We start from the raw sequence: 22,201 nt of genomic DNA, 5'->3' as shown, positions 1-22,201 counted from the left end.
CGATGCTGCAAAGAAGAAAATCCTTTGCAGCCAATGGGTCCGCTAGAAAGAGGAATTGATCTCAGTGCTTATAATTCCTGCATTATTTTCTCACTAATTACCTTGACCTAGGCTGACATTCAAACCATTAATCATTTCAAAAGACACGGTTGCTCTTGAGGTAGAAAGCTATTAAAGGTCACCTATTATGCAAAATCCACTTTTTCATGTCTTTTCTACATCAACATGTGTCCCCTCTGTGTAAAGAGATTCTGAAAGTTTCAGGAAAAAAGATTAGCTCACTTTTTGTCCTGATCCATTTATATAAAAACCTGTCTGAAAATGAGCTGATCAGATTTTGGCCACTTTATGATGTCATAACGATGTTTGGCTTGTGTAACCATTAGCCAATCACCAACCAAGGTAACACCCCCCCCACCTTATCACCTGAATCTCCTCCTATAGCACCACTAGGCGCTTTCACACCGCAGTACTTTTCCCACAAAAGTTCATGAGAACTCTTTAGTTCTGATTAACTAAGTACAGATCGCGTTCACACCGGAATAAGTCCCTGGGGGAGGATTAGGCAAATGAAGCCGCTGACGTCACTTCTTCTTCTTCTGCTTTGGGTTTACTGGCAGGCCGCAAAACAACTTCACGGCATATACTGCCGCCCAAAGTCCCCGGCCGGAAGTCCCCGGAGTTGGGGACTGGCTTTAGTAGAAGCTGCTGGGACTCCCAGCAGCTTCTACTGAAGCCTTCCGAGTAAATCGCCAGAATGCCGACACCTCCTCATCTCCACCGCTCCCATGTTTTCTTTTGTGTTGCCATAAGTTAGTCTCTCTGCGTTTGTGCGCTGGGCGAATGCTAATGCTAATGCTAATGCAAGGCTAATAAAATGGCGGCTTCACAAAACTTTTTGGGAGTTTTACGGGCCGTGGTTTGCAATCCGCCCAGCCAATCAGAAATGGGAACCTTTTTCTCCCACGAAAGTCCCTGCTCTCTAGCAGGGACGGAAAAGGGGGTAAAAAGGTTCTCATGAACTAATTTTAGTTCCGGCTCTTTTTGGTGTGAACGCGACATTTCGGAACTATATCGGAACTAAAGTGGGAAAAGTACTGCGGTGTGAAAGCGCCTAATGTGTTACTTATTTTTAACCAAATATCTCTCAGAGTGGCTCCTTATTTTCATCTAAAGTAACAGACCCAGAATCAGCACTTTTGAAACACGGCTGAAACAGAGGGGATTATGGGATGCTGCAATGATCCGTTTGGTATTTGGAGCCAACAACTTCCGAGACATGTTTGTATATATCTGAGACCTATAATACATTGATGAAAAACAGTATAATAGGGGACCTTTAAACATTGCCGGAATAAAAACCTTCCTTATGAGGATTGTTGTGATAATGCATTATCTTAATTCACACACAGAAATAATGCCAGTGCTTTATGACAGCATTAATAACGGTCAGTGACCATGATGAGAGGAGTGTGTTACTTTGCTTTGGGGGGTTTCCACATTAGGAGTGTTGCAGACATCAACATAAATTAATCTTGAAAGCTTTTCCACAAAACCTCATACAAAATGTACGTGGATCTCATGTGTCATTAGTCTGTATCATTTGCCTGACAGTTCCTCCCCCCACCGAGGCTTCACAGTGTTCTCTGAGGATGAAAAGAGCAGATATGCTATTGACAGCCTGTAAATATTTTATGGAGTTGTTCTGTGTCGTTTGACATTTCTCTCTGCCTCATCATCTTTTGAGTATGTTGTACAAAAATGAGTTTAACAGCCTTGTTCCAGATTTATCTACCATTTTAAAAAGTGGACACCGACTGCTGGCACACACTATGAATAAGGAGTCATCCTTTTATAAATTAGTAGTATGTGCCTACAAAAGTGGTCATTTGAGGGCAAAGTCATTTGGGTTATGTAAGTTTTGTAGCAATGGGTTAGGGTTAGGGTTAGGGTTAGGTTAGGGTTAGGGTTGAAGTAAAATTGATCTCTATGTCTCTTCTGATTAAATCCCCCTATTCACGCAGTTGGCTTACACAAGACACTTTTTCTAATTTGTGTCACCCCTAAAACTCTGGCAGACTAAACCTTTCCCTGATATTTTAAGTTAAAAATACTTAAAGGTTAATGCTGATTATAAATGAACTAATGTAATGAATCAAAGTGTCTTTTGGTCATTTCAAAGACCAACATGTGTCAATCAAGCCGATAGGAAAATAATACTTTGGGCTGCAACTAACAACTAATTAGTAAGTAAGTTCAATTCTTACATTTTATTTATACTATTTATCAATGAATCATTTGGAAAGTCCAACAATTGTGGACAATAGTAGATTCCCTAAACCAAAAGTGATTTTTGTTGTGATAACTTGTTTGGTTCAACCACTAGTCCTGCATCCAAAGATATTCAATTTTCAATAACATAAAAACAAAGAAAAGAAACAGATTCAAATTTGACACTCTGAAACCAGTGAGTGTTTTTTTTATATTTACATGGGAGATGTCAATAGATTTACCAAAAATAAAAACAGTTTCCTCAATTTAATTTCTTTGACTAACTAATAGGTTAATGACATTGCTTCAGTCCTCGTATCCTTTCTACTCACATGAATAACAACTATTTTCTAAATGACAAGTTAAGAAGAAAAGGAGTAACTTCTTGTTGTGTTTTGAAAGTACACATATTAGCAACTACATGATGATGCTGTCAGGACAGAAGCAGTAACCTCAAGGCTGACCTCAGTCATGACAACGTGATGAAGGCCGCAGAAGTTTGGACAGAGTGACTCGTCTTGAGAGCAAAGCCATTTCAGTGTGATGCCAGGACTCATTTGTCACTTCTCATGCACTAAGAGATGACATGGATTAGCCCTACGACTGATTCACAGAAAACAGTGCCCAGTGAAGGTATATGACTCAAAGGCTGTCAGAGACTTCTGCTGTCAAAAAAAGTAAGAAAACTTTGGGCTTTTACTATAATAAAGTCCATCACCCAAACAATAATTGAATCTAAAAATGCTGTTTAAAGTTATTTTCTGCAACGATAAAAGCTAATTTCTCCGTGTGTAAGAATGCGTATAATCTCACTTTGTAATTCCCTCCAGACGTTGAATTTGGGGATAAATGCAGCGTGTCAGTTTAGAACAATAAGTATTCAAACAAGGCCATAAAAACGAACGCCTGTTAAGCAGCATATTAGTGTGTTCACTGGGTTTGTTTGTTTTTTGGAAGAGGAAGCATTTTTAATATCATGTTATTTTTCAGACGGCTGAGCAGTGTATGATATTAGTCTTGTAATTGCTGATGTTAAGTGACACCCCGTTGCTTTCAAGATGGGGGTTAAAGCTTTGCAACAAGCAACACTACCTTTGAGGCAATTAAGAGGACACACTTCCCTGAAAGAGGAAAAGCACGCACGCAGAGCCACTCGTCGGAGAGCTGATGCTGGGTTGTTTTTTCTTTTTGTAAAAGCTGTGTCAGCACCAGCATGTCACATTCACATGAGGAGATGGAGGTGGGGTGTACATTTTAAAGCTTATTCTTTAAGAACAACAATGAACTGTAACTCATAAGCAAGAGTAAGTGCTCATTTGGGTATTTAAATGGTCGGTTTTTCTCTTCTTCTTCCCTCTTACCTTTTGAATTTAATCAAAGCAAAAGCACAACTGCACCCAAATGTCCAAAAGTGGCATCTTGGGATTGGTTGAGTCATTAGGAAGCAGTAAGATGCACGTTTCTATTAGTAGCATCTATCTCAAGACGGAAGGACACGCAATGACTTGTATGGATTTGCCTAATTCCCCATGCTTCCTCTGACCTCCATCTAGTGCGCTTAAGCTGGTCCCCTGAGGAAAGCTTGACAGCGACATTCACTCACTTTATTACCATGGGACTATAGTCATCAGCTGCAGGACACTAGTTCATAGCTGGGCTACATTTTGCAACCTAAATTAATTTAAAACCAGCACTATACATTCCCTATAAAAGGAGGTAACAGCTCCATAGGTCTCTTCTGTAGAGGGGAGAGGGGGCTAAGAAAGGAAAAAGGGACAAACAACATATGGACAAGCCTTTTCAAAAAGTTATTTCCCTGCCCTTGGACCATATAATAAAAAGCAGAGCCCAAATCTCTTTTTTGTAGATTGAAAGTCACATCTGTATCAAATACCCTGCTGCTTTAATGGAGGACTGTGTAAGCTAATCCTCTACATGTATGGATCCTCCTGAAAAAAGATTCAAAGAAATCTCCCCGAGTTGGCTTAAAGCAGGATAGGCCACGCCAGACAGAATACCTCCTATCATCTGAACCTCTGAGGGGCAGAATGACTTTGAACAGAAACACAAAAGGAAGATCATTTTCATCTGTGACGAGGTAAAGGTTCAGTACACAGCCAGTTGTATTATTAATGAGCCCAGTTATGTGGAAGACAAACTCCTCTCAAGTCCTGAATACACCCCCGCAGCGCGCCCACTGACACAGAGGACACACACCTGGAGATGAAAGGAAAACAACTGATCTATTTACAGTAAGAAGTCAGTCAGTGCACTTTGTTTCTGTTTTACAGTCATCGGAGGTATGTTCATGTGACTAAGTGCCGCCAGCCAACGGTCCGCACATTCCCTGCTTTGCATCCATTTAACATGACCACATTTCCCGAGTACATTAAAGCCACTCAATATTTCATAAGAGTTGTAAGATAAATGTACTATCAGGCGCTGTGGATGAGTGTTCCATAATAAAAACAGCAATCCTGTCATGAGTTTCATCACAGCTCTTCTGTGACAAATAAAACCATCCTTTATGGTTTTGTGATGGTTTCATATTCACTTTCATCAGATGCAATATGAGTTAGTGAGATCTGATTTAAAGTGGACCTATCATGCTATATTGGAAAAATATATTGTAGGGCCATACCTATAAAAAACATGTCTGTGAAGTTTTTTGCTTAAAATACCAAACAGATCCCCCATTGTAGCCATGCCTCAGACTGCTCAAACCCCTCTTTTGAAGCCCTGTTAGAGAAACGCGGATTTTGGGTCCTTAGCTTTAAAAAAGAAAGAAAAGAGGAGGCGGAGCTAATGCCTGATCAGAATTCTACCGGAGATAAAGTTAAATTCTGCTGTGATAAAACGCCATCCTGTTTAAACCACATCAAGGATTATACTGTAGCTGAAACAGTATGGAGCTCAAATGCTTTTTCTCTTGCGGGTTTATCACAAGGTGAGTTCTTTTTTTATTTCCTGCTTTTTAAACACATGTGCTCTCCAGTAGAGGTTAGCTCTGAGTGTTAGCGAGGCTTGCTAATGTAAACAAAGATGAGATTACGTGCAAAACACGTCAGGCATTGTTTCTGATAGCAACTTTCTGTGGGTCCGCTGCCGATTTGACGTCATATCGGCAGCAAATCTGTATCCGCTCGTTGTACACCCGTTTTCAGAGATTTGGGTACGGAGGAAAAGAGAGAGGGTTTTATTTTCTGATGCTGCGTGAGTTCCCCGACACACAGGGGACACATATTTATGTATAAAAGACATCACAAAGTGCATTTTGCATGATAGGTCCCCTTTAAGCCAGCTTTAAAATGATTTGCTTTGCACTGAATGTTCGTATCAAAGAGAGAACAATGATGATTGTGCGGCATTGGAAATAACTCTAGCGTGAGTTATTTCCTCCGAACTCTCAGTCCACAGCTTTGCTGTGCATACTTCCTTCTGGATGATCATCATACGGCCCGATCCCGCCTCAGGCCTCACAGTCACCAGCTCTCTTATACAGAAACTGTCCCTAATCAGAGCTCCTGCTGCATGTTGCCATGAGTCCCCAAGCAACACCCGCCAGCCGAGACCACACAATACCCATGATGCACCACGGGAGCACCTCTGGTCAGCGTGCAGTGTGAAGTAGGGGTGGGCGATACTACAAAATCTGGATTTGATCCGATACCAAGTATTTCAGGGCCAGTATCACAGATACCTTTTTAAAATGAAAAGCGTCTTATACTTTCATATAGGGGAGAGCTGCATGACATGATTTTTGAGCTGAAAGCATCACACACAGACTAAATCTGAATTCATTTTCATGATTAAAGACAGGACCGTTTTTATATACAAATAAACGTTTTACTTTTGAAAATGTAAAGTGCAAACATGACAAATAACAATACAAAGTGGCCACAGTAGCGAACTGCCTTCTTGCACAATGCACACATCACAGTTCGCTATGTTTTCATTGACAGTTGTGAAATAGCTCCATACAACGCTCCTCTTTCTCTCAGCCATCATGTGCGTGCGTGTGTGTGTCGCACTCGCGAGTCGCTGTCTGTCAGCTTGATAATCGGCGTTCGGGCAGGGAGCGCGCTGCGAGTGCGTGAGCCTCGAGGAGAGGAGGACAGCAGTGGAGAGAGAAGAAAAGAGCGCATATACTTGTGTTCGTCTGCACTCAGCACATCGTTTTTGATTAAATTGACGAGTAGAGGAGAGGGGGGAAAAAAGTATAAAAGTATCGATCCTATTGGCTCTAGTATCGATATTTTGAAACGTAACGTAATATCGGAAGTATCGATATTTTGGGATCGAGCTGCCCACCCCTAGTGTAAAGATGACATGGCCATATGTTCATACCCTCAGCTTTCCTGGCTGTGTTGTGTTTGCCTGTGGTGTGGGCATGATTCATTACATTTGGACACTTTATCAACATAATTAGGGAAGCTGTCAGGTTGGCCCCTGAATGACCTTTCATCGATGTGTGTGACCCGATTGATCCACCGCTTCACGTGCATATTGACCCAATATGTAATGGACTCAGGGGGAACACTTCGGCTCTCTGGCTGCCATGTTACATCAGGAATGGGCAGAGAGGAAAGACGCAGGATCACATGCAGCGTGTACAATACACACAGACCAGGCACCAGGGTAATAACGGTTCTTCTTTACGCCTGTTAATGTTACAAAACCAGTTCCCAGTAGTGTTTCATTAAGTGACGTAACACCAGGCTCTGAGAAGATTTAATTTAAGTTTTGAATATCATTCAGACCGTTTTAATTGAATCCTGAGCTATACGCAGTGAAGGTGTTGATGAACACAGCTGGGAGGAAGCCATGAAGTGCCACAAGTCCCATAGTGACCTGGAGCAAGTCAATCTGCTCTTTGTTGGCACACTCAACCAGCACCTGTTCTGTCACACATGTGTTTATAGTCGTGTGAAAAAGAGCTGCACATTGTGATGAATTTCATTATCAATTATCCGTTTCCCCTCTTCCCCAATTAATTAGTCTGCGAACTGTGGTCACAGCTTTCCGTAGACCAAAGGGATGCATTTGAATAGATATTAAACAAAATAAAAGATAACCAGAAATCAGGTTTCTTTTTACTTTGAGTTGCAAATTGTTGCATTTAGAACCTCAAAGTCGCAAACAAGTGGCTTTTTTTTTTGCTGAATTAATTGGACTTCTGAAATGTATTAATTGTATTATCTCTTCTCAATTGATTATTACATTTTGGTCATAAAATCACAATAAATAGTACCCATAAGGTGATACTAAAACTACCATTGCATTGATCGTACTGTTCATAATAATGGTATTCTGTTATTTCGGTTTCATTATGCTTCTTCTGGCCAAATACAGGGCAGCAACAGATGATGGTTGTGTCTGATGTGCACCATGAATGTAATTTTCTTTCCTACGTGAGGAGCCTTGCAGATTTTTCCTCAGCGTATCAGTTCATGTATGCGCTTGACACGATGTTGCCACCGTTTGTTTGTATGTTTGTACAGTGTATCCGAAATGAAATTGCAGCATTCTTGTGCAATCTTGTCATTTCTTGTTCATTTGTCTGGTGAACCTCTGGATAGGGGTGTTGGGAGAGAGGAGATTAGATAAACTCTCACAAGGAAGCTCGTAAATGAAGATCAAGAAACAGAGAGAGAGATTGTGCATCAAAGCGAGAGAGATTGAGGTTTTTAAAAGGCATTCAAATGCAGAGTGATTTCACTCATGAGGGAAGTTGAGCAGAGAACAGGAAGTATTTTCCCTCAAGGGGAAATAAAGTCTTGTTACAGTGAAATCAGCTGACCTCGTGGCTTCTGTCGGGGAGGAATGCATGCAGAGGAGACAGACAGGAGCTCAGAGGATCTCCCTTCAGTGCGCACACACACACACAAGCTCTCTCTTCCTCCCGCCCTCCCTCACTTTCTCTCTCACTCGCCCACTTACTCAGTATCGTTTAATCCGTCTCTCTCCCCCTCTCACACTCCGTTGCTGCGCTGACGGATGGGGATACACTGCCAAAGGAGGACTTAGGGGCGAGAAGAGAAGTGTTTATTTTCTTCCCTGGTGTGTTTTCTTTTCTCTTCCGCCTGGCTTCCCCTCATGAGCTGTTAATTCCAGCCCCGGTTACCGAGGATGAGGAGGATCTATTTGTGAGGAAGGGCGCAACAAAGGAAGAGGGGAAACCAGGAGCAACAGGGTGGTACATTTTGCCAGCGGGAGTGAGCGAAAAGACCTTTCCCTTTCCTCCAGGCTCGTGCAAAGGTTAGTGAGGAAAAGCTGCTTATCATTAAAGCAAACACTGCCTGCTGTTATTGTTTTATCCTCTGTTCTGTACTTTATTTCTCACAAGACATTTGCTTTTCAAAGCTTTTCATGTGCCTTTCATCCCTTAGCGTCTATTAAGGCTTAGATTAAACGTCCTCACAGAGCAGTTATCTTACATGAGAGCAGTTCTTATAATTAAAAGTGCCTCAGTTAGATTTATTTTCCATACAGCAAGTCCCCAGGTAAATTACATTCTAGGTCAACACGACTGTATAATTCCCCGAAGGCATACAGTACAGTTGTCAGGTGGAGTCTCTCTTTTAGGTGAGGTAACAGCGAGCGAGAGGAAGGAAAAGGTGAGGACAGCTCGCTCTCATCAGCCGTCACTTTATACAGGAGGCAATTAAGCAGGACTGGCAGCCGGTAACTTGGAAACAGGCGTGTGGGAGACGCATGGTGGCACAGGATAGGATTTAGACGGAGTGAGGAGCAGAGGAGGAAGGAGATTCCCTTTGTTCATTCACTCAAAAGCCTGCTCCTCCTGTGAAAAATCCCGCTCTCGCTCATGTGTACGTGTGAAAACCGGCCCAGGGGCCACAGGTTTGAGCTTTTATGATTTTGCATGACAAGGGACATTGTGTGGAATAAGTGTGTGGAACAAGTGTGTGTACTGCAAGCGCATAGAAAGTGTGTTGTGTGTTTGTGTGTGTGCCCGTGCATGCATATGGACAATACGTCTCTAAGTCTCTAAGGTAAGCCCACATGTTTAATTAACACAAGTGGAAGAAATTAGGCATGCTCAGACAAAAGGACAATAGCAAAAAATAAGAAAGCAAATCACATTAGGGCCCATATTGTGGTCCTTGTTGTGATGAGTGAGGCATTGTGTATACCTTTACTGAATGGATGAATGAGCTCCCTGAGGACTCTATGAGACTGTATTTATTTACAGCAGGTGATCGCAAAAATTCTCCTTGAGGACTTTCAAGCTCAACATTTACCACAAAGCCTTCCAGCTGGTGGGGTGGAGGGCGGGTTGATGAAAAATGTATCAAAGAAAAGTATTGTGCTCTCGGTATAAACACAGGTGCAGGCACGTAGGGCAATTATTCTGAACTGTGTGTGTTTTGACACAAAAGGACATATTACACAAGCCTCGCTGTCCATTAATTTCAGTGACAGCAAAGTGTTGGTCTACATTCAGCAGGATGTGTTTATACAAACCCCCCAAAGTGAAGCTTTTAAAAAGGGATCATTAAGCAGCGAGCAAGTGCGATGACCTACCCTGCTTTCTGTTTAGTCTGGACCTTAGACAGTCACCTCCATGGCAGGGACCAAACATTAGACAGCTCGGGACAGTTGGGTCTGGACACAAATGACAGTAAAGGGTAGAGATGTAACGATATATCGAATATCGCGGTAAATAAATGTCTCAATACCGTTGTGAGACTGACAAAATCTACCACGATTTCTTTAAATAATTTTTTTTTTTTAGAATTTTAAATTATAAACTTTATTTAACCAGATGGTCCCATTGAGATCATCGATCTCTTTTTCAAGGGAGCCCTGTCCAACATGGCAGCAAGTAGGTTACAACATGAACATAAAACAACAGATAACAATAAAGGACATCTATCTACATACCTAGAGACATTGACAAGTACCAACAGTATATTTATATCTCGCCCTGTCAATAAGCCTCACCTTCTTGGCAAAAACTGTATTGTTTTTTTAAGTGGTAGAGAGACAATGCACAGTTTTAACCACTGCTGTCACCCATGGCCAAAGCATATCTCTCTGTCCCAGCAACATCACTACCAAGCAAGAGAGTTTTTTCCACAGCAGGGGATATTGTAAACGCCCAAACATCCCTGCTTCTACCTGGAAATGTGGACAAGCTCATATTCCTAAAAGATAACCTTGATGATGCTGAGTGAGTGAGTTAGAGAGTTAGAGTTGAGTTACTTGAAAAACTAAAGTGAAACTTGATTTATTCTATTGCAAGGTCTGATTATTATATTGTTGACACTTTAAAATACTACTATCCTACTAAAATGCTGTACAAATCAGATTTATTATTTAATAAAGAATAAAGAATTCAAGTGAAAAAAGAAAAAGAAAATTCACATTTTTTTTTCTTTATTTTTCAATATCGCGATAAATATCGTACCGTGGACTTTTTATCACGATATTATCGTACCGTGAGTTTTTGGTATCATTACATCCCTAGTAAAGGGTAATAAGACTACACAATTAATCCACATTTTATCAAATATAAAACAGGGTAAAGGCAAAATATGTGAAACATCATTTTTTTTAATAGGGCTACAAACAATATTCGACAGTTTGTACAGATCCTGCTTATAAATCAGATCACAATCATAGTTATCATTTTAATTCGTATCCATCTATTATCTAAAACGGATTATTCCCTCCAATATCTTGAATCATATCATAAACACAATAATAGTCAAATAGTCACTATTAGTAGTTTTTTTCCAAATCGTGCAACCCTTGTGTCACCTTGGCCGTTTCTCAATCGCGAGGATACTTGCTTGGTAGCACATGTCTTCCGAGTCACTTCCTTCAGAAGCTAGGCAAGAATCCTTCCTGGCAATCGGAAAACGAAGAGTGGAACAGGCTAGCAAGTGTGCAGGTGTGCGTCATATGAGAGGCCCCGCCTTACATTTTCCGCCACAGATTTGGGGAAATTGGTCCGTGCGCAAAGCATTGTGGGGATTTGAAGGACGCGAAGTCTACCCATGTGCAGCCTCGAAATTACCCCCAAACCAAGGACGCGGCCTCGGTGGAATTCCAAGTATGCTGGAGATTGAAACAGTCCTTCGGCGGCACTCGATGACCTAGTGTCCTTGAAATATTGGCTTGGAAGCCAGTTTCCTCGCGATTGAGAAATGGCCCTTGTCTCAGACACACACAGAAAACTCCTCACCATCAGTGTGTCTCATTTGTGTCTTGAGAGAGACACACACACACACACACACGCCGGGAGAGGCGTCGTGACCGGTGGCTTGGCAGAAGCCCTGAAGGTGAACATTTGGAGTGAGGAGCATTTCACATTCAGAACAGATGATCAAAATGGTGGAACTGCAGAGTCGCTGGAGGCACCAGATGCAGACAATCTTTTGGCAGAGGAAGACTTTTTGGTGCCTAAACCAAAGACGTAGACGTAAAAGTCAGAGGCAAGAAGCTGAAAATATTACAACTGTGCTATCGTCATCTCACGGGTGGTGGTTATTATCACGGTTCAGATAAGGCAAAAAAAAACAAAACCAACCCTCAGCTTTAGAGAACGGTGTTTTCCGTCACTGCACACAATCCAGCCTTATATCTAGACGTATCAGAGTGCAGACAGCGGAGGTTATTTAGGAGAGGGCACAAACTGAAACTGTATTGCAGTCTACTTTCTGCTCATGGTGAGATTGAAGTGTGTCCCCAGTTTATCACATACAAACAGAAGACACATTTTGGGCTGGAAATTGAACATTTCCTCAGCAAAGTATCTGATATTGCCAAATTCCTCCAATGTAGAAGAGTACTTACAGAAAGCTTATAACCAGCGGTGCACACAGCCTTTTTGCCCTGGCTCTCAAAGGAGCACCTGGAGATGTTGCTTGGTGCGCATCCTTAAAATGAAATAAACCGGACCTTTTGAGGGGTACTTGACTTTATAAACGGGGGGGGGGGGAGTTGCGCTAGTAAGCACGCTCATGGACTGTTCACCGGAGCCTCGCAGCAGGGTTACTGTGCGGAGTGCATAAAGCAGACCCTTCACACGGTAGCGAGGGGGTAGAGCGAGGGATCGACAGATGCCGTCGTGCTCGCGGACGGATTAAAAAAATCAAACCTAAACGGCTTACGAATTATACTTTGGCGGCCGTTAATATACCTGGGTGGCCCGCCCAGGTAAAGTCTATGTGTGGGAAACCCTGCTATCTTACCCGTTCATATGCAACTCGCAAATATCTCTCTCTCTCTCAATGTTGGTGCGCAAATGCGCCTTTTTTCAAATGATCCGGTGCTCCTTTTTTCGCGGCGGGTGCGCATGCGCACCTGCGCACCTGCGCACCAGTTATGTGCAGCCCTGCTTATAACAACCTATCTTACTAAAGGTGCATCTTATTTACCAGCTCTTTATCACTTGTGTTTAGCTTCACACTCTCTCTAATCTATTATGTTTAACTTCCAATAACTCTTATACAAACACTTCCTTTGCTATTTCCACCCACTGAAATATGAAATAGAAGCATATATTCTGAATTTGAAAAGAGGAAATTGACACCTGAGACAGAAAGTTAGTGTTGCCCCTGCTACACCCTTAATGGCCGCAAGAGGCAGAAGGGCCAGCATGAACACATAAATAAACATCTTAGGTTTTCACACTGGATTAGTTTAACTCTGATTGTCCCTGTTACTTTAACCCTTTCACTGCTCTGTCCTCACCTGCGGATTGTTTGTGTAAAGATGTTTTTTTTATAAAGTGTAGCTGCAAACCACATTGGCCTGACGTGTGTGGGTAAACCAGCTGAAGGCCTAAAGGGAGCACAGCCACAAGCAAAGGTGAACATGATTGTAATGTTCACAACCATATTATGAAAGAAGTTGTCCTTAGGGCTGCAACATTGTTCTCGGTATCGTTGCATTTGGTTGTTATTTGTATATACAAATACTCAGTTTACCTTCATATAAAAACCAAAAGAAACATACAAGTCAAGTCAATTTAAATCAAACTAAGCTTAGTCTAGCAGCTTAACTCAAATACAGTGTCTTGGTTTGGTTTTGGAAAATCTTTAAGTGCAAAACTGCCATTGTGAAAGGCTTGTTGGCTTTCATGCTCTTTGGAGTTTTATCTTTTGGTAATGATTTAAAATACAACTGAATTTAAATATCAGCTTAAAGGCTAAAAAGTAAACCACGGAAATATATTGTTTTTCACATCTGACAGAACACAGACTTCAATTTGACTTTTTGAGTGCCCTGGATCCTCTTATCCCCCACTCACCAAAAATCATTTTGAACTATTTCCAACCAAGTGTATACTGTAACTGATTAACTGAAAACAGAAAAGGCAGTCCAATAATAACATACTTCGCTCAATCCAAACAGCAGCATGTCGTCACTGAGTGTGCACAGAAGTGTCTTGTTTTCTGATATGCATTCATTTGATTAATCTGGTCTGTCATTGTGACATCTCTCTCCCCGGCAGGGCCGTTTCTTCCTATAGGCGGACTATGCGGGGGCATAGGGCCACTAGGGGCCCCCAAGCTGAAAGTATTTATTTTTTTATTCATCCGAAAAACAAAAAAAGTTTAATTCATACACACAAAGATGAACAAAATTAGTAAAAGCGGGAGGGCTGAAGCATAGCTTGTGGAAAGTAGCCCTCCCATGCATCATCCTAAAGTCATTTGTTTTGGCCACATTAACGGATCATTTATTAATCTCGTCTCATTGATTGGACTCCAGGTCCTCCTTATCTCCTTGTAATTTCAAAAGTCTATCATAAATCTAATCGATAGATTAAATAGATAGATGAAAATGATAAAAGTAGGGTAGACATGTGGATATTATCCGGCTGAACAAAACGTGCATTTATCTAACAGGTACGTTTCCCACAGATCTTACTTTGAGCTATTTTCTAAAATCCCATGGAGAAATCTCATTGCTTTTTTGTGGAGGGAAGCCATGCGCAGCTTACTTCCTGGTTTTAGGACGCGTCTCACTCCTCCTCTTCACACTCCACACTTTTCGCGTCACACGTACTTACTGCCAATCAGCTCTGAATGATGTGAGAGGACGTATGGTGGGGATGGCCGCTCAGTGCCCCTATGGTCATTATTTTGTTGCCACACACATTAAATAGGACAATACTCTGAGCATGCGCAGTGTAGTTTTTACAGTCACCGTTCACTTAGACAGTGAGAGGGAGGGGCAGGATCGGGTTTTGTCCCACATGGCTCTAAACAGCTCAATAGGCACACACTGTAGACACTAATTAGAAGAACACAGACTAAAACAGCAATGAGACGAATCAGATGATTAAACATGATCTTAAAATATATTTTATATATACTTTGTTATTTATTTTTTGCATTTTTTGGTAATCGTTATTTGTAATACTTTCTGCTGACACTAGGTGGGGCTGTGCCAGCCCAACGATCACTCATTGGCTGACAGCCAATGAGTGACGTCTGAGGAAGATGAAAAATGTAAATTAAACATTGTTGAGAAAATGCTGCATCTCTTGCATTTATTGACATAGAGGAGCCTTATTGTTTACCTTTTTAATATAATTTTTGGAATTTTCAATTGCTTGGTTTTCGTGAAATTAGCCTGTTTTCCTATTAAAGTGTAACATATTGATGCATCTCCACAGATCATCTTAAAGGCTTCGGAATCCCCCCCATTGTAGTTAAAAAACTGTCAAAACTAGGGCCCCCAAACAGCATCTTGCATAGGGCCCCCAAAAAGTTAGAAACGGCCCTGCTCCCCGGGGTTCACAGCGAGTTCCCCGGCCCTGCGCTTCTTTGTGTGTGTGTGTGTGTGTGTGTGTGTGTGTGTGTGTGTGTGTGTGTACGTGTACAGTATGTGTCTTTCTATATTCATTCTTTCATTTGTGTTGATCTGTTTGTGCGCCTGGTGGAAAGAAGGAGTTCAAAAGAGCAAAGGTGTATGTACAGTATATATGTGCACTGAGAGAGAGGCTGACAGCCGCAGGTTCCTTGATGAAAAGTTGCTTTGATGCCGGCTTCCCCTCAGTATATGATTTCACCTAACAGATGATAATCTAGCGACGCACACAAACACTCAGTGCCTAGTCTCTACCTCCATGTGGCCCCTGTGTACTCTTCAAAGGCAGAAAGCCAACTAGCATTTTGTGCTATTATACTGTCAACGTTAATATCTGTAGCCCGCTCCTCCTGCATGGATTCACCCTGACCTTTGGGCAACACGTACAACAGCAACACAAGTCAAATCTTTCTCTGCTTGTTTGCAGCTGATACAACTTTAAATGTTTGCATTCATGTCTAGATGCAGTATTTTCGTCTTCAATGTGTGTATGTACATTGCTTTGAAGTGTGTTGCTTCTCCGGGGGGAAGGGGATGTTTTCTTATTGGCATCAGGAAACTATTCCTCTTTTTGTGCAGTTACTGAAATGAGAGGCTGAGGGTATTCAAATAACAAACAAGCTGTTCAAATTCAGACACCCAGTGGCTTTTTGAAATGGTGTGTGTGGGTGTGGGGGTGTGTGGGTGTGGGTGTGGGTGTGTGTGTGTGTGTGTGTGTGTGTGTGTGTGTGTGTGTGTGTGTGTGTGTGTGCAACTCAAAAGGGAAGAAACATTACATTGATCCAAACTCCCTTGAGACGTTTATAATATTGACTGAAAAGAAACTGTTCAATCACACATGAGTGATCACTCACGAGGGAAATGTAATACTGCAACAAGTAATATGCAAATGTGTATAGTATTAGTGTTCTTTCTTGTTTATTTCCATGCATACATAATAAGCTACATCTGTTTATTTTGGTTAACAATTAAATTAAAACCTTGATTGAGGGAGGAAGTCAGGAGTCTTCTCTCTTGGGGGATTTTAACAGAACACACTCGAAGAATAACCATACTGTTGACATAGCATGTAAATGTTTGCATGCATGACCCCACTCTAAATCAATCATTATTGTTCTGACCTGTGACCAAATCAGCTTTTCCACGTGGCCTCCTCTTCGACTTTGTTTGACCTCTAGGTGATCAGTGTTACATGTGACTTGGTGATGATGAGGGAACAACAATATTCTTGTTTTGTTTTGTGTTTCAGTAGGAATATGTATGTTCAAGTTGTTTACATTGCTAACAAACCACTTTATATTCACACCACAGAGCATCCTTCAAATGTCAGAGTCAAACAGAAATACAGAAGTAGTAACAGTAGTAAATTCAGAATGGTAAAATACTTACAGACAATACTTGTATTTAACTAGCTAGATAACTTAAAGAACTGAAGAACTATTTTCAAGATGTACCAAAAGTGTGAAAACTAAACATTCTCTTCAGGTCTTAAATATAATTTGTATTGCTGAATTATTAATACTGATGCATTAACATGTAAGCGGCTTTTTAGTAGTGTAGCAATTTGACGAGAAACAATGGTTAACTACTGGTATAGTATTGGGTAATCATCTATTTTAATAAACATTGTGCCATAACTGAATCTTATTGTTTTCGAATAAAACGTAATGTGGTGGAGTAGAAGTATAAAATAGGAGAAACATGAGATATAGCACAAGTACCTCAGAATTGTCTAAAGAACATTACTGGAATATATAGTTATCTTACAAACAAACAAATACATTTTGGCAAACAAGCGACAAGTTGTTTTTGTCACACTTTCAGCTACGTTGCCTTTGCAAACCAATTTAGATGTAATCTATGTTATACAGTAACTCTTCATTTACAGAGTCTTACAAGCAGGTTACATTACAATACTGTATGTACTGTACTGTATGTGCTCCTATGTGACAAAGAACAAGATTTATAGTTACATTTATTGAAATCAACAGGCAGATAGTACAGTAAAGCCACTTCAACATCAGTAGAATAAGCTTTATGCCTCCCAATCCACACCAACTGAAATGCTCTGCGCTCAACAAGGTCCATATAAAGCTGTGTGCGCCCCCTTCCCGGGGTGTTGCAGGGAGGGAGCAGATGCGAGTGACAGCAGAGATGCATGGGGAGAGGACGAAGAGCTAAACGTCGGTCGGTGTCAGACAATGGAGGTTGATTATAGAGCCGGAGGTGCAGCAGAGCCTCCGTCACTTTAGCTCAGCCGTGCAACATAGAGAGAAAAGCTTTTATCACCAGATAAAAAGGAGCGTGTTGTCAAGGTAGAAGCTTAAATGCAGCGTGGCGAGGGACAGGGCCGAATGAACAGCTGGGCATGCAACCTCTGGATGAGCAACGAAGATGCTCGCTTTATTCTTGTTGGAAGTGATAAGGCATGGAAGTACTTGATTTGGTCTTTGTGTCAACATTGTACAGTATATGGACATTTTCAGATTATATTTTCTAGCAGGCTTCCCCTGAGTGAAATATCTAATATAGTAACTGAATGCTCCACTATTTTCACCTCACTAATAGTTAACTGAATTGTCTGCTGTATGGTGCTGAGCAGGTATTGTACACTGAGCTTATATTGGTGTTTCACTGAGAACAACCTCATGGTGCAGTAAGTACACAATGATATACAGTTGGAAAGTTAAGTTACAGTAAATAATAACTGTGGGTTGAACAGAAAAACGTAAAAGGTGTAGCTCTTATGAAGCAACATAAACACCATTTTACATTGTGTCACCTTTCTTTTAACATTGTCATTTGTTATATATGTTATTATAAAATACCTGAGCCAATTCCATTAGCTGATGAGGACTGTGACACACAGCTAAAAGCCCTAAAATAACTATTTATTTGGCCTTTGAAACACAAAAAACATCTACAGCTTTAACATGCACAGATAACATATGGCTGTTAAATATATTTTTCTCAAAAAAGCAATACCTCTTCTTCTGAAAGACTATTGAAGTACAGTAAAGATTGTGCCTCTGAGCCAGCAGTCATCGTGGGCAAATCTCTAGGGTTTTTCGCCCTCGCTCAAAACAATACATTATTTCAGTTTTTCTTCCCACCGGCGGTACACCTCATTGTTAAAGCAGAAGACACATTGATACTGGCGTTGGTACGAGGCAGGAAATGCATTAATGTGGATAAAAGCTGTGTACGTGTGTGTGTGTGTGTGTGTGTGTGTGTGTGTGTGTGTGTGTGTGTGTGTGTGTGTGTGTGTGTGTATGTGTATGTGTGTGTGTGCCTGTGGGAGATAGGGCTTTTGTTTCTCAAGCCAGCCATCACTGAGCCTCCTGCTTTACATATTGTAATTGCACAAATCAGAAAATCCTCATTACATGGGGTGTAAACTCAACTGTTATGTGTGTGAAAATCGGTCTACATTTTAGTACTGAACGTATGTGCTCACCATGCCGACAGAGATAATGTATTACTTAAAGACTCGCTATAATCCATGAGTCATTATGGGCTCAAATGACTATAATTATTTGATTCGCCATGTAATGTAATGTCTGGAAATAATCCCTCTCTCCAATAACGACTAATAAGAATATATATATATGCAATAATCACGTCCACATTATCAGTGAATAACAGCAGGTAACTGCTAAAAAGAAAATTCATTTCAAGTCAGATAAATCATTTCTTTTAGAGGAGACTTCAGAGCATTTAGCAGAAATGTATAATATTAGAGTTTATAGTTGGGGAGCAATTCAGGACATAATAGGAGGTTATTATTCCCAGGAGATCCGCCAAACTCATGCAAGCCTGAGTTGAGCTCACTCTCCGTGGGTCAGTGTCAGGACAGCCTCATTAATGAGGTGCAATCCCACTATGAGGGCCAGTCGACCAACACTTCCAGTAATGATCCCTGGAATGCCCCACAAAACTTGCATTTGAAGGTTTTTCTAACAGGCCATATAAACACGCTGCCAAAACACCATTAGAGTTTGGATGCGGAGCATGTGGAATATTATGGGTTCTCATCGGAGGTATTCTTGGCAGTATACAGTGCGACCGCTGCCCTCGTGCCCTCTGTGACCTCGAGGTGTTCGAGAGCTCTCCACATCTCTACAGGGGATCTGTCACGTCTATTTATGGGCTTTAGTCTGGGGTGTTAAACCTCTTAAAACCGACTATTGTTCAGGAGGGTTATCTGAGGGTAAACCCACACCATGTGTCCAGGAAAATGTTGGATCAGACACACTCCAAAAGGTCACTTTGGATTATTATTTATCCTGGTATTTTTACTGCATTGACATTGGCAACATGAGAAACCTATAAAAACAGAGTTTTCTAATCACATATAGTAATAGGCTATATCTTATGGGTGCTATCTGTCCATTTTGACAGACTTTCATTTAATGTAGACTAAGGAAAATGTAAGTTTCTTTGTAAAGGTTGCAGTTACATGTGTAGGGTTAGGGGTCCATTAGTCATTTGTTGGCTTTGTTCCCTGCAGCCATTCCTCTTTGTGTTTAAAAATGGTATTCCTGCTATAACAGTTTCAATTTCAAATCCATAACATTTTCAATAATTGTTTAGGAATCTCTTGCCAAAAACTAAAAAAGAGATACATTGATGGGAAAAGTGTGTAACCTACAACAAACCAAACCAAATATATACATTAGTGTCTTTACTGTTACAGGCCTGTTTATTGTTGGTTTATTAATATTGAATACCGTGAGATAGCTGTTGGAGCAGAACAACATATTTTTGCGAGAGCCAACTCTCAGTTTAGTGAAGCTCCACATCCATGGTGGTCTGTGGAAACCTACAGTAGAATATTAATGCACGCCAAAGAGGAGGACAAGTAAGATTCAAAACACTGCTTTGTTTGATCTGCAGTTTTGTCATGCATTACTGTCCCATGTCATTATTTTCACTTTCTTCATTTTTGAAATTCCCACAAGGCTATTTGTCTGTGGGTGGAAGCTATTTTAAACCCGGGGTCAGGCAGATGATGACGGGGAATGTTTCCAAGAGAAACCAACTGAGCCCAGAGTGGGGTGTTAATGCAAACAAACAACGCTGGCTTGTGTCTGGGAGATACTGTTCTGTCTGTCTGCATCACACACAATTAATACAGGATATGTCTCCCAAACCCCGGAGCTAAAACACGTCCAGTTCTTCTGCATGAGTCACAGCGAAACAACAACAACAAAAACTGAATTTGAGGTCTAAAGCGCTGATGCGTTGACAGATGAGGGCTTTGTGTTGCCTGCAGGCAGCTCAAATCTTGACGGAGCTGCGGTTGTAGGGAGCTGCTGAGGAAGAATTCCTAGAGTACTTTCTTAGGCCTTGAAAGTGACTCTACTGTCACAGCTAGTGTGTCTCTGTGACATTTAGCAGTCAAACTCAACACAATCTGTTTGATCAAAGACATTCATGTAAACTAGAAGATATGCTGCTCCACAGTAGGAGTTCTACTAAAATATTTTGAAAATCCATCTTTCATCGACTACTTTTTTGATTAATCAATGGATCATCTATCAAATGTTAACAAGTCCCTTAAGCCTGTGACAGCCTCCCAACAACTGTTGTGCAATGAAATATTGGGCTACTAGTAATCTCGAACCGTCAGTTTAAAAAAGAAGGTGGAATACCGTTCCGATAAATATCAATAATTTTGAACATCGCGGGGAAATTCCTTCGACTCATTTTGAAGTTTTGGGGGAAGCCGGAAGTGACGTCAATGCGGGAACGCTTCACTGTGTGGCGAGAGAGCAAAACACGGACAAAGTGTGTTGTCATGCGTAGAAATGGTGAATTACTGAGTTTAGGCACGTTAATAACGTTGTAAAACGGGCCTGGGAATACGCTTATCCGGTCTACATGTGTTTTGTAGACTTGGAGAAGGCGTATGACCGAGTTCCCAGGGAGTTACTGTGGGAGGTGCTGCGGGAGTATGGGGTGAGGGGGTCTCTACTCAGGGCCATCCAATCTCTGTACTCCCAAAGCGAGAGCTGTGTCCGGGTCCTCGGCAGTAAGTCGGACCCATTTCCGGTGAGGGTTGGCCTCCGCCAGGGCTGCGCTTTGTCACCAATCCTGTTTGTAATATACATGGATCGGATTTCGAGGCGTAGTCATGGGGGAGGGGGTCTGCAGTTCGGTGGACTAAGGATTGCACCACTGCTTTTTGCAGATGATGTGGTTCTGATGGCTTCATCGGTCTGCGACCTTCAGCACTCACTGGATCGGTTCGCAACCGAGTGTGAAGCGGCTGGGATGAGGATCAGCACCTCCAAATCTGAGGCCATGGTTCTCAGCAGGAAACCGATGGACTGTCCACTTCAAGTAGGGAATGAGTCCTTACCCCAAGTGAAGGAGTTCAAGTATCTCGGGGTCTTGTTCTCGAGTGAGGGAACAATGGAGCGTGAGATGGGCCGGAGAATCGGAGCAGCGGGAGCGGTACTGCAGTCGCTTTACCGCACCGTTGTGACGAAAAGGGAGCTGAGCCAGAAGGCAAAGCTCTCTGTCTACCGGGCCATTTTCGTTCCTACCCTCACCTATGGTCATGAAGGATGGGTCATGACCGAAAGAACGAGATCGCGGATACAAGCGGCCGAGATGGGTTTTCTCCGCAGGGTGGCTGGTGTCTCCCTTAGGGATAAGGTGAGAAGTTCGGTCATCAGGGAGGGACTCGGAGTTGAGCCGCTCCTCCTTCGCGTCGAAAGGAGCCAGTTGAGGTGGTTCGGGCACCTAGTTAGGATGCCACCTGGGCGCCTCCCTAGGGAGGTGTTCCAGGCACGTCCAGCTGGGAAGAGACCAAGGGGTAGACCTAGGACCAGGTGGAGGGATTATATCTCTTCGCTGGCCTGGGAGCGCCTTGGGATCCCCCAGTCAGAGCTGGTTGATGTCGCCAGGGAAAAGAAAGTTTGGGGCTCTCTGCTGGAACTGCTACCCCCGCGACCCGACCACGGATAAGCGGAAGAAGATGGATGGATGGAATAACGTTGTAATGAAGTTGACTACAGTATATTCATATTTGTCAGTGCTCATGTCAATTCGGCGAACATAAACATAAATGATC

The 22,201-nt window shown here is 41.9% G+C and overlaps 1 protein-coding gene across 2 annotated transcripts in view; it reads left to right on the top strand.

The window, feature by feature from the left end:
• Window positions 1–8,199: 8,199 nt before the first annotated feature.
• shisal1b (shisa like 1b) overlaps window positions 8,200–22,201 on the top strand; it is a 45,257-nt gene continuing 31,255 nt past the window's right edge. The window contains exon 1 of one of the 2 annotated variants that reach the window (XM_034218632.1): window positions 8,200–8,529. The gene's annotated coding sequence lies outside the window, so the exon portion shown is untranslated. The remainder of the gene's footprint in view (window positions 8,530–22,201) is intronic. The other variant, XM_034218633.1, reaches the window with a different exon arrangement.

Source organism: Gymnodraco acuticeps, unplaced genomic scaffold, assembly GCF_902827175.1.
Source record: "Gymnodraco acuticeps unplaced genomic scaffold, fGymAcu1.1, whole genome shotgun sequence".
Taxonomy (NCBI): Eukaryota; Metazoa; Chordata; class Actinopteri; order Perciformes; family Bathydraconidae; genus Gymnodraco; species Gymnodraco acuticeps.
The sequence above is the reverse complement of the archived record's forward strand: the minus strand, read 5'-3'. Positions and strand labels throughout refer to the sequence as shown.